At 40.4% G+C, this 19139-nt stretch overlaps 1 protein-coding gene across 2 annotated transcripts in view; it reads right to left on the bottom strand.

The window, feature by feature from the left end:
* MAD1L1 (mitotic arrest deficient 1 like 1) overlaps positions 1-19139 on the bottom strand; it is a 371406-nt gene that overhangs the window by 332571 nt on the left and 19696 nt on the right. The gene's annotated exons all lie outside the window — the stretch shown is intronic.

Below are 19139 nucleotides of genomic sequence, written 5' to 3'. Positions count from 1 at the left end.
GTAAGACAAAGATGAAGGAAACGTACACGTAGGCTCTACAGTTCAATGGCTCTGGCTGCTGCTGAATAACCGCTGACAGCACGCAGGCTCAGCTTTACCACGGGCACTCAGAGCAGCGTGCCACGCAATCGCAGTTACCAGCGTGTTGCTTTTAGAGTCCCTTCACACAAATCGCGACCACGGGGCCACGGAGAAAAGCTCCATCAGTTCTGGATACCACTCTGATAGTGGTTTTCCTGTCAAAGGTATTTATAGATCCCCTAGCAACCATCCTGCAGATGTCAGGAGTAGATTTACTTTTCATCAACGCCAATGACTAGTCCTGAAAGCTAGGGGAATGGGATCAAGATAACTCCACTTTGGCAGTCCCAGAAGCCACTAACCCACATCGACCGTCTCTGCAGGGAAACGACTGTCCTCTTCAGAGACCTCTCTTGAATCTCTTTTACACTTGTGATTTAAAGTCTAGATGAAGGCTTCTTATGGAAAACCCCAAATGATTTCCTATCCATCTCAAACCTGATTTCCTATCCATCTCAAACCTGATTTCCTATCCATCTCAAACCTGATTTCCTATCCATCTCAAACCTGATTTCCTATCCATCTCAAACCTGATTTCCTATCCATCTCAAACCTGATTTCCTATCCATCTCAAACCTGATTTCCTATCCATCTCAAACCTGATTTCCACATGGACAATCTTTGGAGAATTTAGCTGCCAAGTTAACAAGGCTCTGAAAAATGCAATTCTAAGCAGCTCATAAATTCACCCAAATACAACAAATTTATCTAAAGGCTAGTATCAGCCACCTCTCTTGCCATGTTGTGTGCCTCTCCCCAACAGAACTGTTCAGTCCCTGCATCAATGAAATAATTGCACAGATTTTTTACATGGGCAAAAAAAGTATATTTGCCTCACTTTTATTCTCAGAAATCCGTACCATAGTGTATTAGCACTGAGAAAGAGAGCTGAAACTAATCCAATAGTGAAATGAGATGGCATTATAAAAGCCACAGATTTCTAGTAATGATTGTTTTTTATTGGAAATTGGTCAGTAACTATCATCCTCATCTGTTAGGCAATTCACATCAACAACCAGCTTCCAATCTCAGTTTCAGCAGTTGGCAGCTTTAGGTTTGTACTTATTTTTGGAGGATGTTTTATTGGCATTAGAAACTTTTTTAAAAAGTGGAGTGGCATGGATGTAACAGGAAACAAAGCCAATGGGTATCAAGTCCCGCTGAAGAGGAGTTAGCTTTCTCTAAAACTAAATCGTGTCACACGCTCAGAGACACAGACCTCCTTCGCATGCCCTCTGCTATCAGATACCTTTATTGAGATGCCTACATGTCACCCTGGTCATGCACAGTTTGGCAAAAGTCAAACTTCCTCAGTTCCAAGCAGAGAAACGCTACTGCACGCATAAGGAAATGAAATCGAATCAGCTTTCAAACTGCAGAGAACTGGTCGAGCTCCCCAGCCAGCCCTCAATGCTGTAAAACCACCTCATTTCAGAGGTTTCTGAAAACAAAGGCGCACAAAGAGATAAACTTGTCAGCACCCCGACAGTCACTTAACACGTTCTAGCCTTGAGAACCTTTGTCTGATGGGTTAGTTGTACCTCAACTTTGCTAAAGCTCCATCCATTTCCTATTAAACAGATGATATCAAAGCTGGTACTAAAGAGCCAACAAGTCTTCCTTCAGAGCACGTGCCTGCCAGTACAGCTCCCCAACGCTGCTCGAATCGCCACTGCTCCTCGAGGCAAGTTTGCTACTCTGCCCTCCCATGAGCACGCCGAGAACCTGCTTTGTGGGAAGCCGCTTCTTCACGCGCTGCCAGGATATAACCGCAAACCTGCGGACAGCTTCCTTTGCCACGCGCTGATGGAGCCCGTGGAACCACAGAAAAAAGTCATAATTAAAAAAAAGCCTATGCTTGCATCAGCTGTGCAAAATCCTCTATATGAGATTACACACACACGCAAAGATTCAAGAGCAGGATGTTATTAAAACTGAGTCATATGGTATGTAATGATAAAGATAACATGAAGAGCAAATGATAAGAAGTGGCTTCCAAAGCATGAATCAAGATGAATCACTGAACGCCAGCTCCTCTCTGCTGGGTAAAGCACAAGGAGGCAAAACCAGAACCTTCTTCCTCTCTCCCACCAGCCCACCCTGAGACCCTATTTCCTTCTGCAACAACCCTTAAGCAAAATCTTCCTTTCAGGATCTGGGAGGAACCAAACAAACAATCAGGTGAGCATTTAATACTAATCTGGAAAATTTTTTTTTCCCCCTAAAGGTGCAAATTAGTCCAACAAGTCTTAGGAGCAGAGTAAGGCTGAAGAGCGACAAAATTACTGTTCAACAAAGCTCTTTGACTTCCTTTGAAGTGCAGATAATTTGAAAAAGAGCAATTTAAGAGTAATAAAAAGCCTAAATGAAGAGAAAAAATAACTTAATGGTATGCCCATCCAAGTCATTCAGCTTCGCACAATGAGTTTCAAGCCCCCATTGGTACATTTTATAACATGAAAAATGGCTTACACTTTTTTTTTTTTTTTGAATGCACAAAACTGGCATTTTATGGACATTTGCTAGCATGCCTGGTTGGTTGTGCTGTCTTAGTTAAGGGCCTATTAGCATGCCATTATCAACCCTGACAGTCAGGCATCTAGAAATAGCTGTTGAAGTAACATCAAAACCAAGACTCAGTAAGCAGCTGAGAATTTTTAAAGCAAAAGAAGTGGATTATTTTTTAATTTATAATTTATTAGAATGTCAGCATCTTATTGCTTCTATAAAATGTTTCAAAATTTACAGCAAAGGAAGAGATCTGATTTTAGCTAGATCTTTGACGTTAATTTTTAGCTAGAGATCTGCAAGACAAAAGACTGAATAGAAAAAACAACTACTCAATAAATTCCATTTTCTAAAAAAATTTGTCTGAAACTACCAACTAATGACACACACACAGTATTAAATTGCTCAGAATCACCTATTTTTGAAAGTCTCTAGAACTAGCACATCTCTATATAGTTTTAACCCAGCATGAATATACAAAGACACAGATTTGTGTGCCTCAGCTAAGTCATCCTAATTGAAACGGAACATTCCCAGATTTTTGGCACGGCATTTTAGGTGGATCCACACACTGTTTTAGAGTTGAACATAATTAGCTGACAAAGACCAGAAATAGAAGCCTTTACTGAAGTGTGTGTTAACGAGAACCAGGCATAGAAAGGGAGGACACATCTGCTTCCCTCTCTTCAATGCAAAAAAAGTCCCCCCTTTTTTTGGGGCAGCCTCCCAAAAATATAAGATCTAGGGTTTGTTCCTTATCCGCTTCTGTATGATGCGCAGAAACACAAGAAGATTTAGAAAGTCTCCTCTCTCCAAAAAGGGCCTTCTCTATTTTTAAACAAGAATTTCAGCTTCTCTTTAGGCTGGAAGACAAGAGCATCTGAAGAACGTACGCACAACAATAACATGACAAAGACAGAAATTCTGCAAAAGCATGTTAGTTGTTTTAAATATTTCTGTGTGATCAGAAAGACGGGGGAGCATCTGTAACAGTGTTTTCACATGCACTTGAAGGCAGTCCCCCAGACAGCCTTTCTGCGTAGCTGAGCTACACAACCGCTTTAACTGCTGGGTCTCTGGCTTGCAGGACCCCTGCCTATTTCTCACACCTCACCAGCAAGTCTAGAAGCAGCTCAGTTCCTGTGACGATTTACCCTTCACGGCTGGAGGGCGCACTATAATTGCAACAGTACATATGGACTTTCCAAAATATGGCAACAGAGCCTTTAATTTGGTCAGGCTAACTCCAAGTGTATATCAGAAAACAATAACTTGCCCAATACCCTTTCCCCCTAAATACGTACCATCTCCCTAGGGGCACCATAACTCCCCTTTACCAGACTGAAGGGAAGCATCGCCACTGAAACCTGCTGCCCGAGCCTGGGAGTTGGTGTTTCACACACGCTTCTTCCTGAGCTAAAAGTCCCCTCGGGCTCCGGGCCAGCACCTGCACCAAACTGCCAGTGTGTTGATGCCTGTGCTGCCTCCATCACAGTAAACCACAGGTCAGGAATCTGCTACACACATTGTTCACAAAAATAATTCAATTCTCCTATTTTCCTACGCAATTAGGACACATTCAGTGTATGATAATGCTTTGATTAAAAATGTTTCAAAGAGAAATCATTTACCTTTATTCAAATTAAGGTGCTAAGAGCTGGCAAAAAAACAAAACAACCCCCCACACCCACGCCCTAAGGTATATCTTAGACCGTTTCTGCAATAAATTGCAAGCTCAACATTCTACGTCCAAAACAAAGCAAACAGAAGAAAACTGAAGTATAAAGAGAAAGCAGCTGGCAATATCTCAGCTCCCGAGTCTCTCTTCCTTTAGAAAATAAACCTCATATTTGTGTGCAGACAGAAGCAACAAATTCAATTGCTCCTTACCAAAAAAGAGTCCACATTAACCACTCAAAGCAGAACAACTCATCTGTAAGAAAGCATTTTTAGCATAAGCATCTTGACAATTCCAAAGACAGATAATTGGTATCTCTTAAAACAACTGCAAATTGCAATTAATCCAATCGAGTCATAATCTGAAGAGGAAAAATAGTGACATAACTATCTTAGACTCCAGTCAAAAGACTTTTTTAGTTTTAATGAGAAAAGGTTTTTTCCTCCCAAAGCTATCAACATAGCATCACAACAAGTAGTCTTCCAAGTTCAATTTCTTCTTTAAAGATATATTTAAGAGTTCAAGAACACAAAATTAATTTTGGAAAAATCGAATCATTTGGCTGCCATTTTAACATGCCAATCTCCTTGCCCATCCCCACCACTGCCTTAATAGCAAGCACAGACCAGACAACTGACACATGGGAAGCGCACACACACTGCATAATTCAGTTTAACCTTGCAAGTGAAAGGCTTTAGAGACCTTAAGGAGAGGGAATGTTGTACATATTAGTATCAAACTTACCGATAATGAGATTTGGAAGTTAAGATGAAAATAATCAGAGATCTTTTAATCTTCACCCAGAAGTCAGGTCATGGCATATTGCATCACATGACATGATTTTTGCAAGGTCAGGGTGAAACAAAAGCAATTTTCTAGGGTTCGATAAGAAAGCGCTGGAGCACACGGAAGAATTATTTACAGAGCAAGGCCAGAGCGCTTTGCCTATCCGAAACAGATCCAGCTTCACGTAAATCGCCATTGTAGACTTCCAGTCTCCTCTTCTCTGAGTGCAACTGGGGAGAGCAGCTGAGCCAGTCTAAATGCCTGTTGCTGCTGAAGGGACAATCGCTGATTTTGCTTGGTTCATTTTCTGCCACTAAAGGTCCGATTCAACTTGCTGAAATTACCCCTTTCAGCAAGAAGCTGTTAACGGGCTCAGCTGTCTTTTCATCAAAACATATCCTCGAGCTCTCACTGAGCTTATAGTGCTACAGCCCGAGAGGCAGGTAACACCAGCCACACAGGCAGAGTGAAAAGCGGCTCAAGTGCGAGACACGGGAACTGTCAGTCGGGCTCTCAAAGGCAGTGAGAAATCCAGGCCATGTTTCAAGAGATCCACCGTCGCATCATCATCTCAATTTTTGAGTGGATGAATGCCATCTCTCAACAATTTCTTTTAGCACTGTCAAGGCTAGACTTCATTAAGAGTCAGAACTAACCCAAGCTTCAAACAGAGAAAAGGTGCATTACCTCAAAGAAAAGTACATACACAGCAAGGGAAATGGAGAGTTAACAAGGAGAACAGAACAAACCTGTCTTGAGCTCCTACTAATGACACGCATATCCACATACAAGCTCAATTTGTACTGCTGCTAATCCACAGAGATTTCCTTTAATTGCTCTGCTCTTTGTCATGTCCTGGGTTTTGGGTTGACTCTCTCCAGAGTTAAAACCAAAAGTCTTTTTAGTATCACAATTCAGATCAATTCCTCTTTGCAGCACGCATGAAGCATGCATTGCTGTGCATTACCCCAAAAGAGGAAAAGGAAGAGACACCACATTTCAACTGGGTTATGATAGAGAAGAACTCTAACTAGGATTAAAATGCAACAGCTCATAAGACAACAATAATCAACCTCATAGCTTTGCAAATATGATCTGTGTTTCTTGAGTTGTCTATTAAGTGTTCTGTTTCTTGTATTTTTCCAATATAGGAAAACAAACAGTTCCTAAGGTCTTCCCTTTCTCCTTTTGGAGATTATCAAGGAAGCACAACAAACTTAGTACACTTGCTAAACCATAGACCCAGTGTCTTTGAAGCACTCTCAAACCATTGCTTGGTACGATACAAGTAAAACTGTTACTTAAGAAACTGAGGAAAATCCTTGGTCTTTACTAGCAGAGAACTCCTACAAGAGCAGCATCATTCTTCAAGTTACACAGCACTGCCCAGAACTGTATTCTCCATTCCCGTCTTTTCCAGTTGTGACCAGGACTCATCACAATTCTGGTGGGTTTTTTGGTTTTTTTTTTTTAATTTAGGAGGGAGCACACCCACCGCTGTTTTGAGGAGCGCAATCCTTAAGCGGCTAGGGATTCATTCAAAATCTGTTCGAAATTCGAAACCAAATTATAGCCTTGTACTATTGAAGACTCAAAGATGACTTATGCAGATAACAGGTTTTTTTCTTAACTTTTCCAAAAAATGAAAAGAGATTATAGATCACAAGAAAAACTTTAAAGATTTAAAGCAGATGTTTTAGCTATTTACCAGCAATAGAACATAAGCAGTAACATTGAAAGGGATCATAAAGGGTTTTCAAAAATGGCTGTCGCTGCTCAAACACCAGCAGACATCAGCACGTCTTTACAATGAAAGAAGCAAATGTTTTTTTCCCCTCAATTTGCAATTTAATTTAGTGCACCTAATTCCATATTAATGATAATTCTGAAATAAAATTATTTTACTGTATAATTTTGTACTTATTGCCCTTAAGATTTCAAACACAAAATGTAAACACAGTTAATAATGCAATATTTCATTTTACTGCAGAAGGAGCAAAGGCTGTTTTAAATCTTTTATCCCATCATGGACTTAGTTAATTTGAGCGGAAAAAACAACAAAAGGAAAAATAATGTGATGAAATGCATAAAATAACTTATTTGAGGGAGTCATAACTAGGGTTGTTTTTCCTATAGTTTCCATTTGTCACCTCTAGAGTTAGAACAGTCTTTGTGACAATGCAGAGATGCAGCAGAGGACAGGATTAGCCATTTGCTAGAAAAAGATAAAGCTTCACTAAAAAAGAAATAATAATAAAGAAGTTAACTTGCATTCTGCTTCAATTCTGTTTAGATTATTTATCCTATTCACATGCGTACCCTAAAAAAGCACATTTTCAGACATTTGGATAATTGTAAGAAATTTTAGGCAAAAGAATTAATACCTGAAAACCTCAGACAAATACGAAGATATACTAGCCGGAAGCAAACTCTAACAAGACAGGTGTGTCTTGCAAAAGGATATCATTGCACAGAGGATCATTAGCACTCCTGAAGGAGAGTCCAGGCCAACTACTGGGATTATCTGAGGCTAGGAAAGCATCCTGACAGCCAAAGCAAAAGTAATAAATGAAACTTCCAAATGATCAGTCACGAGCATCTCTTTCTAGACTCCATGTCAACGGAAGAAACTAGTTCAGAGACCTTCTCCTTACCAACTGGAGAACAGCAGGGATTACTGGTGACAATAGAAGGATCTTGGCCAGAAAACTTAACTCCTTAACATTCAAATTAGGCAACTAGGCATTTTGTTCATACAAAGAAACAGATTATGTAAGAAAGCCTCAGAAAGTGTTACTGAACCTCTGCTTCTTCCACCACACAGTGCCATTTTTAAGATATTTGAAGACATTTTTCCTCTGTCATATTATAAAGAAGAGAATCAGAGCATTGAAGAATGATCCTTCCGTTGATCTGATACTGAAAGGATTTTGTTGAAATTCAGCATTGAATAGTGTATATGGAAACTACTATATATTTTTATATGTGCATATATATTATTTATATACATACAGTTACAAATAACATGTATATCATCCAATAACTTCAGTCACAGGTGAATTTATGACAACAGTTCTAGAAAGAATGAAAAGTATACCACTTAGATGTTCGACTGGAATACTAGGTTATTCCTTTTGGGCAGAAACCTGGGGGTTAAGCCTGTTTCCATTAATTAAAAACTATCTAAACTCAAGCAAAGATTTCTTCAAAGCTTTTCACCACATATGTCTCACCTCTGGCAGAAGCAGAAATTGAAACATGCTGGTTTCAGCAGACGTGGGAGGTTAAAAACATTATTGAAGTGCAGAAAACACATGGCCCAAACATTTATATTTATCACAGAAATCAACAGTGGAACAAATAAAGTAGAAAATGGTTAAGGAGAGTACTTGCATGGTCAGTAGCAATATTTTGTATAAGATACTGGTATTAAGAGAGCACAAAGAGGTTTCAACTATAACTGAGGCTCCATTAGTGGCGGATACATCACATGCATATGTACTTCAGGATAAGAATAGATGTCTGCTATCTAAACCAGACTGAAGGAAAGGCCTAAATTTTACAGAGTCTAAGGCACAGAGAGTCTGAGTAATTTGAGTATAGGCACCCAAAAACACCCTACAATCCAACTCCAACATAACAAAATCCAACCTCACATTCATTTAAAGGTCATTTGAAGTTATTAACCACAAGAATTGTACCCCCAAATCTTTGGTTTCCTACAGCAAAGCAATCAAATATCACTACTCAGCACTATAGCTACGAGTGCCAGACCAGTAAGTTAGTTCTGAGATGTGAGTTTAAATTCACCACCATCGCTGTAGCTCTTTTGCTTGGCCTTCGCTTCATGTTCAGGTATCGCACCATTTCCCAACTCTTCCCACTGAGCTCATTTACCATGCAGAGCCTGTTGCCCAGGTACCAGTTTTAACAAATATGCGAGCACACGAGCTTACTCGCTGCAACCCCCTGCCATCTGTCTCAGACCTCTCCCTTAACGAAGCACACTTCTCACTCAGCTGTCCACAAGCCGGCAAGCGAGCTTAACTTCAGGAAAATGAATTACACACGTCCCCAGACACACGTAAATAAAACGAAAAAATTTCAGATTTACAGTGCTGCCTTCAAACCCTCTCCCCCAGCTCAGAGAGGATTAAAAAGGACTTCAAAGAAGCTTGAGTTCCAATTAAAACAGTGTGACCACCCCAGGGACGCAAGAATATTCCTCTGATTAGCGAGATGCGCTCTTTGAACTGCTTAGCTAAAAAAAGCTTTCAGAACTTTAAACAAATGGAGTAATTCTCTCACACACTTTTTGGGGGGAGGAAGTTTTTAAAAATACAATATTCAAAGTGAAGGACAAATAACATTTCCGACAAAGTTTTATGGAAGCCTATTAACACATCAGCTCTAGGCATCCACTAACAACCACAAACGTACCCAGGCCTGAACGTAGCCGTCCCAGCACAAGGCAGACGGATCATGGTGTTAGACCAGAAGGGCAGAACCCCAAGAGTCTCACTGTTGTTACGGGGGTGCTGACACCCCAACAGTACAACCAAGCAGAGACAGTACAAATTTTCAATGCAGTTTACAAAGACAATCTCATCAACCCTCAAAACTACTCTCAGTAGAGGGCAGAGCACATCAATCCCACCTCATTTTGACATTCTGCTTGCTTTCTTCAACATCCGAATCTCCCAAGCTGCCCAGATGAAGAACCTCAAATCCAAGTCCTTTGACATATAGCACCAATGAAACAGTTGCCCTCAGCCTTGGCAATATGCACTAAACAAAGTCTCTTGGCAATATGATCTAAACAAAGTCTCTTCCTATGCTCCCCATGCAAAAAAATCCCCCAAATCCCACAGACTCTCATCCCCCAAAATAGAGTTGGATTACATACTCAAAGTTTTAACACCAAAAGGAATGATGGACATATTTTCCCATTCAGGGAAAATAACTGAGTCTTAGAGCATGCCAAAGCAGGCAGTGCTAAGTGGATATAAAACTGCCAGTGAAAGCCAAACCCCAATCACCATCATCCATAAATAATGAATAATTCATGTCAGAAGGAAATAGAAGCAGACTTAAAGACTCGTTCATAGAAAGTGCAACTGCTGGAGTGTAATCGCATTAAAGATGTAAACAGTGGCATTTCAGCAATTACTGTTCTCCTTTTGCCAGCTCGCTCTCTGACAAACCAGTACATCAGCTCAGCTGCCTGCATCAAGCACAAGGTTCAGAGCAGCCAAAAGCAATTATGATTTCCCTGTGTTTTTGCCACAGGCTTCTGTGACTGGGATTAAGATAAGGACTGGATTGGTGTCACAAGCACTCTGACACCATCTTGGCTTACTGCTATAATAAAGTTTCAGTCTCTTTCAATGCCTGAAGCTAGTAGAGGAGGCACTAATAAAATTAAACATTCTACAGTTTCTAACATTTGAAATGTAGTCACAAAAGAGAGCTATCTAGTATCTTGATAATGAGAAACAAGCTAACATCATTGCTTGACACCATTTTCCATCCTCTCTTGCACCCACTTTTACCTTCCAGAGCTTATTTCCGCACGCTGTCCATCACAGTATAGAGAGCTACCCACAACCAATTACTCTGTCTTTGGTGAAAGGACATTGCAGAACCAACCAAATAAGAAGGTGTTTTAAAAGCCCTTCTGGGATTCTTCTCAATGCCTATCCCACCGGAGATCTTCCCCTACTAGCCTTCTCCAAGATTACACAGCTTCCTGATCCTGCTCGTTGCTGGGGTGATTGCAGGCTTATACAACAGCCTGAGACAAGGCGCATCTGATATTCCCAACTCCTCAGATTCCACTTGAGCTTGGTTGAAGAGCTATTGTAAAGCATTTATAGTGTATGTCTGAATGGGAGTCCCAGTTACACAATATATATAATGTGAACCCAATGCTGAAGGTATCTACTTTGCACAAGAGATGCAGTGAACGAATACAAACAAAAGCAACCACAAGGTAATTTTGAATCGCCGGGGCACAGCTACTTCAACTAGCTTCCTTCTTCCCAGCTTGTATGAATTCTCAAGTTTTGCTGTTACTTCATGGAGAAAAAAATTTAATTGACTTCAACAATTCTGGTTTATAACCTGAGCCTTTGCCAGCTAAAAACATTCTCCAATCTCAGCAAAATGCTCCTTCCTCTGCCGAACCACTGCTTCTCTCAAAACCCCCCACTTCAGGGGCATCTCTGAGAAAGAGTGAGAGAACTACACATTTCTTTTAGAACTTGATACCTCCATGTTTTCATACTTAACCTTTGCAAAGACAGGATTAAAAGGAAAACACAAAGGCATATGGAAAGCAAGTCCCCCAGCTCAAAAGTAGCTTTGCAAATGCAAATGCTTAAAGAACACTTGGCTGCATGCAGAACATATACTCTTTGCAGAGTGAGGTATGAAGTCCAGGATTTCTGAGCTCCAGAAACACCTTCTTCCTACCAGACTTGTATTTTTTGACAGAAAAAAAAATCTGCACACAGCCTATGACAGTGAGAGAAGACACTTAGAATTTTATGACTCATGCTTATCCAGTACAAAGAGCTCTTTCTAGCCTTAAGTAAGAGGGTAAAGGACAATGACCAACAAGTTGCCACATCTTTTTAAGTTCAACCTTGTAAGGAGATGATCTCAACCAACGGGAGAAACGCAGAGAAAGGTTCAGCAGTACAAGCCTCCATGTGAAGCCAATACTGATCCGCCCAGGTGTCCGGTTCCCCTCCACACCTACCCCGACAGGCCAAAGTCGGGCAAGCAGATGCGTTCCCCACCAGCCCTCCCTTTCTCATACAGCATGGTGGGCAAAGCCCTGGAGGAGCAGGCACAACCACCACAGTGAGAGATTCAAATATTTCCTACAAAGAAACTTCATGTTTCAAACCCAGGGAAGTACATCAACAATCACAATTCCCAAGTGCACATTCACCAGAGTCTGTGTAAAACTATTTTTATCAGGTTTAAACTAATTGCTCAAACGCACGGTTTCTCAGAAAGGAGAAACAAGAGCTGCCTATTGATTTTGTATCAGGGTTACTTCAGAAAAGAAGGGAAGAACATAATAGTTGAAACAAGTGGTGCCCCCCCACATCCACCCTTCAGAGAGCACAAAGCCTTTGAATATGTGAAACCAGCTCAACTGTGTAGTTAGTCTCCAAAAGGCCAATTACCTAAATTGGCTGCGTGGCAGACAGAGGAATAAAAATGAGACTGGGTCAAACCAGCTCTGGAAATAGTTTGGGGAGGGGGAAAGGGTATATTTCAAAAGAGGATGGGTTTTTATCCTCTCCTCCTCCCTTACTCCCCTGCAGTCGTCGTGGCCCAAAGAGACAGCAGAAGAGGATTTCATTAATAAATTTATTTCAACTTTCTTTTCAATGGTGCTAAAAATGTATGCAAATCCATTCATAATTAGGTTTAAAAATTCCATTTCATGGGATAATCAGACTTCAAAAAACTCAATTTTAGTTTTAATCAGATTTTAACAAGGATATTAAGTCCATTTCGTTCAGAAGAGGGAGAAACGGCGAATTTAACACAAAATGTATTCAAGCTTAGCCCGGGGAGATAATTAAATAAAATTAATTTGGCAAGGGTTGTCTGTAAATGGAAACGCTCCAGACAGCGGAGCACGTTTCTGACGGAAACAAAAGCAGCTCATTACTGTACAAACAGATACAAAGCTCATTGTCTGGGCAGAAGGGAGCCGCAGCGCTCCCACAACAGCGAGACAACCTGGGCCTCGAGCTACCTCCAACAAACACGGCAGTGTGCGGAGGAGCAGAGAGTAGTTATTCCCTTCTGGTTTCAGCTAAGTCCCTTAAACTCTGCCAGCCCAGCAAGGACGGAAAACGCAGGGGACGTGTACAGATATAACAATTCCAAATTCACAAGCCCAGAAAAGGTTTAGAAACAGTCTAGCAAGGGATGACTCCTTAGGGATAATGAAAACCCATGCGTACTTGAGGGTGTTAGCAAGACTGTCACTGCATGAAAATCCATGCAGTGAACTGGTCCTCATGCTATAGATCTGAATCCTAACTTACTAGGAGAAGCAATCCTTTCTCCCTAACGATAGCCATGGACAGAAATTGGTTTTAAAACTTTGGTAACTGTCCTTTGGACATTTCAATTCTGAAAGGTCAAATAAGTATTTCGTAGTGGGAAGAAGACAGACTTACCTAAAACAAGTTAGTACGTAATCTTTAACGAGTTTCTATTCACTGTCTCTTATTCACTATCCCTATTCCATTACCTTGTCCTTATTTTTCCCTTATTGCCCCCATCTTCATGTCTCCTTCATGCTGCTCCTGCCCTCCGGAAAAGCACCCATTTTCAGTCCACCAAGCACCTCCTCACTTCCTCTTGATCTCATTTCTCTTCTCGATTCATCCCCATCTTGCTCTTGTCACTAATAATCTCTTCTAGCTCCCTCACCTTACCCTCTCTCCCCGCCACATTTGGTTTGTAGAAGCTCTTTAGCACAGGGAATTTCTCTTTCTTGTGAATTATCACAAACACATGAGGTTATACAAAGACTGATAATATACCTTGAGAAAAATATTAACACTATGTACTTAAATGCTCAGAAGTCAGACAGATGTACAGTTAAGACTGCAAATGACCTTAGCTTTGCTGCCCTATAGCTTGCACAGTCAGATCCTTCAACTTTATACAGGACTTTCATATATACTGTTAAGCATTTGCTTAACTGTCTCTCTAAAATGGAGTACTCCCTCACATGGAGCATAAAAGGCATAGCATTAGAAACGTGTAAGATGGTGATATTTAAGATACCATCATGTGTAATCTTAAGCACACGAGTGCAGATCTTTTAACACTGTACACTGCCAGATATCTCTCTGACACTAAGTACTAGCATCCTATGGTACTAGAGACTGTCCATGAAAGTCACTAATGTCAAACACTTAAACAAGACATTATTATGAAACAGAATGGCTGACTCTAAAGCAAAAGGCAGGGGTTTAGTTGATATCCTCCAAACTCCACTCACACAGACACACTATGGCTGAAAAGAACAATACAGGAAACGGGAAAATATCTTAGAAAAACAGCTACTGTTTTAAATATTTAAATAGCAGGTTTATCTTCAGCAGCTATCATAAGCCATATAGACAGGAATACACATCATTTTCCAAGACCTGTGTCTACCCAATTGGGAAAAAAAAATTTGGAGCACTTTTTCACTCTTCCTCTCTACCAGCCTTCCAAATATATCCATTCTTACGAAGTGCCAACTGCATTTCCCTATGCCAGCTACTTGCAGGCAGGCAAGTCGATAGGTATTCTGTCACCTTGACAAATGGGCCAGCTATCCAGAAGGCAGAAGACATCTTTGCCAAAGTCGCACTGGAAACCATCAGACCTAAATGAAAGGCTTGTCACAAAATAGGCTTAATGCCATGAAACCTGGCTGCTAAATTTGCAGAAAACCACCTGAAGCCACAAAGCTTTAACTCTGGGAATACAAAGAGCACACAGACAGAAATGCTATTTTCATACATACTAGCAAAACTGAGTGAAAAAATTCATAACTAGGTTAAAACATCATCTTCCAAACTGAGCCAATAACAGAGCTGCGAAGCACAGCTGAAAATTGTCCAGGCCAACTGACTGATGAATAGCTGACTTTTCTAACTGAGGATATTGATATTGAACACATTCACAGTCAAAGGCAGCAACTCAGATATCCCCATACCTGCCCTCCTAAGAAAACTGGGCAGGATATCAAGCCCTCACTGAACAGCTTGTTGTATGCTACAGAAATAGAATGTTTGCTTCATTAAAGCAGAAGATATTTAACTTGGTCACCGGATATAACTCAGGAAAATCCAGCATTTCGTATTTCTTCCTACCCAATAGACAGAGCTTCCCTTCACACTCTTTCAGAGAGCCTGACCTGCTATTTGTATCAGAGTATCTCTGGAACAGAGTTTAAACAACTAGATTTCAAAAGCAATTCCAGCAAGAATAACCTACGCTAGAAAAAGATTCTTGTAATAGTTGCCCATTACCCTCAAAAAGAGGCATAGAAAGTTTGCTGACAAGAGAGTTGAGAATAACACAGAAAAAGAATGGGTAAAGACAGAGTCAAAAAGGAGAGAAGAGATGCTCAAGATCAGTAAAGACATTTCTAGAAAGGCCAACACTGCACCTACACTGGAAGGTCAGAGCTCTGACAGATCCTAATTTGCTTTATAGCAAGAGACAGTAAAAGGCAAGAGATGTTTCAATGCACAGAGGTTCCAAACGCGCTATTCCAAAGTGGATGGTCCTCTTGCAAGAATGCCATTCTCAACGGACATGACTTTGTTATACGAAACACTTCACTGCCAAGTGTCAACCAGAATACGCACAGAACATTTCAGTGCATCAGCAGCCATCAGGCAAAAAAATGCCAGGACTTGCAAAGAAAGCTTCATCAGTTTGCTGCCCGCACTATAGGCCAGCAGCAGGGATGCAGAGAAGGCTCCATATACTTGCACCTCCCTCAACTGACCTGGCTACAACAAGCAGTGGGCAGCTTTCTTTTGCCTCCTGTTGAGAGGGCCTGGCTCCATTTTCTACAGGCTTTTAAGCACTCCAAGTCCACAGAAAGCCTCATTTGAAAACAGCAGCTCTGAAGACTTGATTTCAGCTGCCCAAGTCAGCCCTTTAAAAATTACTTCCAGAAACTATTTCAAGTTTTTATTAAACACAGATCTCCTGGGACCCCAATCACCTCCCATCTTTGCTGTCAAAATATAAATCTTTCCAATTTTCACAGGTCCAGCTCTCTGGATGGCCTAGCTCAAGGTCAGAGCTCATTCCCGCAGCTCACTTCAGGCTGCTCTTTCCAGCCTACGGCTCTTCCTCATCGGGTCTGGGAGAACAGAGACAAGCCCACAAACCCGCGGAACGCTTCGCAGCGGAGTACACAGGCACCAAAAAACACGGGGAGCAGCAGCCACACAGAAAACTCAGATCAAGGTTGTGACAAAAAATGCTTTTTGATTTCGTCTCCTCAAACAAATCCACAAGAGAAAAAGGCATCATTTACAGAAACAGCAGCAATTTAAGAATTGCATTTCTATCTGTGTAGGGGTTTACACCTTTGTTAGTTATAATCTTTCTTAGTTGAAACAATAAGTGAAAAAGTAACAGAGTAAAACATGTTTCTATCTATTCCATGTACATAAAGTACAATGCCTCTCATTTGCAAGAGTTGTTACCAAAAAAAGTGTGGGGGGACAGCAAATAAGATGGGTTATATAGTCAAGCATAATCAATCTGATGAGAGTTAACAAACTTATGTATTAAAAGTCTACTTCACATCTTGCATGTTATTCTGAATCCTCTTATCTAGACCAGAATTCTGTTGTCTCCAACACTGGACCAGATATGGATTAGTAAGTAATGGAATTACTTAGTAATTAGTAAGTAACATGGCAATTGGTGTGTTGTAATTTATTTTAAAATAACAAAACACTTATGTAAACATAACTAGTTTGAGGGAACCTTGAGGCACATATCACTTTGACCTTCCACTGCACTAGCATTTCAAGTTCACTAAGCCCCTTTAACAAATGTTTGAAATATCATGCTGTACTTTTGCTACTAGAAGCCACACTATTTTTTTTCTCTCCAAACAATGATGCATATGCAACTGTTTACACAAGCATACTCCTTCAATAACACAGCTTCTGAAGAAAGCAAATACAGCCCAGGTAAAGAGATGCTTTGATCAAAAACATTCACTGGCAGAGGTCCCAAGGGAGGAAAGATTTTAGCTTAAGGACAGGGCTTATATAATAGTATTACATTGCATTTAAGCTAGCTTGTCAGAGCTAGGAGCATTTTAAAGATGCTGAAAACCCAAACAATTTAAATATTCATACATTTCCAATCTTTTGCCTCCCCATTCTGATGTTGCTGTGCTAGCTACCGTATAAGTACAACTAAAACAGAAAATTAAAACTTTTCTGGCTGATCCAGTACAGAACTCCCACCTGCACTGACAACAAAACAAAAGCAAATGATAAAAATAGTGTCTTTAGAAGTATAAATCCTTCCTCTAGGCACTGATGAGGTTAAGTACTAACCAGCAATAATCATTTTCAATATGCCATCAAAATAGCCTGCATCAAATAGGCTCAGGAAAGCTTGTCAGATGATTCAGATCATAGTTGGGTCTTATCTAAGCGGGCAGTTAACCTGTTTTTAATAGTTCAGCTCATATTTTCCAGGAAAGTGCATATTTCTCAACATGAACAAAGCTTAGCTGTTCTCACAGTCTAGGTTCTGTCCACATCAGTGCCACTTGTTGCACAGAAAGAGTATCAGGGCAGAAAGATAGGCATGGCCTAAATTTATTCATTAAAACACCCTCTTCCCCAACTGCAACTTTCAGTGCTCCAGTATTAAACAATGCCTGTAATTCCAAACTAAAAACTACTGCTCCATCCTTCACATTCCTGAGCCCATTCCCTTCCCTACTTGCTGTACATATGTATTCATATAAGTGCAAGACTGAAAAGAACATCTAGCTTAGGTCATGTCTGGCCCCTTGCAGTTATGAACTCCAGTGATCTCTTTCCTAACTTTACGGAGCTTCATCTTTGAAGCAGTAGCTTTCATACTTTTAACCCCACTGGAAGCTTCATTCAGAACTTAGTCTCTCTACAGGTTTAGCACCGCCTTTCTAGCTGCATTCGTGGCAACATTGGAGCCATTTGATCTAAATGTCAGTGTTAGCCTTTAGTGTAGATAATTTTCTCCCTAGTATTGATCCCCCTTTCCTTCTCCTCCCCTTCATCATTTCCATTTCTAGGCAGCAATTATATCTCCTGCCAGATTCACTAGAAGCACAGGCCAGTCCTTCTAGTCACCACTGGTTTGAGAGGCTCTCCAACTCCTAGCACCAACCCTTTTCTGCATTTAATTTCAACTAATCTTTCTCCATAGCAGGAGACAAGAACTCCAGGAAGCATCTCCCAGGCCACCGACAGAGGCACTTGCACATTTTCTTCTCTGAAGAAGCTTTTCTCCTGGTACATCCTATGTGTGAGAATTAATAGCCAGCTTGCCATAAACAAATAGCACAGTTCTTGTCCTTCTAGTGATTTCCACTGGATGTGCTACATTTTACAGAAGAAGTCTGTATTCAGCTTTCAAGTACAGACAGCCTTGTGTTTTGTAATACTGAATTTCATCCTACTACTTTATTCTAATCCTTAGGGTCATTCAGTTCTGCATATCCAGCTTTCATGTATTTATAAGTCCCCTGAACTTGGCATCATTAGTCAAGTTTTATCAGCACACACCAATTTTTTGAACCAAAATCATTAATGAAAATATTAAATACAGTAGATTCTAGGGCTGATCTTTGAGGAATTCTATTTATCCTCCCATTTCCTTTTCAACATTACTAAAACTATCCTTGCTTAAACAACTCCTTATGCACCTCATGATTCTTCTATAATTTCCATCTTCTCCCATCTGGTTTATACTTTCCCAAGTAGTTCTCTTGATCAAATGTTTTACTGATGTTCAGTTAAGTAAAATTAATTGTATTTTCTTCAATAAGAATCAATTTTTTAGGCAAAGAAAGCTGTTAAATTAGTTTGGTGCAATCCATCTTGGTACTCCATGATCTAAAGATAAAGGTATATCCTTTGCCCACTGCACAAAGGCCACTAGTACAAGGGAGCAGCAAAATATTAGAGTATGAATACTTAATGAGGGACTTTGTTTTGCTTTTATCTAGAAACAGTCTGTATTTTTGCCTTTTGAAAAAGGTATTGCTATCCTGTAAAAAGAGCTTCAATATTCATTAACAAAAGTATAAAAATGGATCCTGTAAAAAAGTCTCCCAGCAAAAATAAGACTTTGAGGATAGATTAGGTCTAACACTCTGCACATCTATGGGAGAGGGAAGGCATAGCACGTTGGCAGCCCCAGCAGGGAATTTAGAATTGAAAAACTGAAGGATGCTATAATGGAAACAAAGTTAAAATTAAAAAAGAGCTAGAGAGTGTAGTGATTATTGGGTGCGTGC

This window comes from Dromaius novaehollandiae, chromosome 14, assembly GCF_036370855.1.
Source record: "Dromaius novaehollandiae isolate bDroNov1 chromosome 14, bDroNov1.hap1, whole genome shotgun sequence".
NCBI lineage: Eukaryota > Metazoa > Chordata > Aves > Casuariiformes > Dromaiidae > Dromaius > Dromaius novaehollandiae.
Note: the sequence above shows the minus strand (reverse complement) of the source record. Positions and strands in the feature narration are given on the sequence as shown.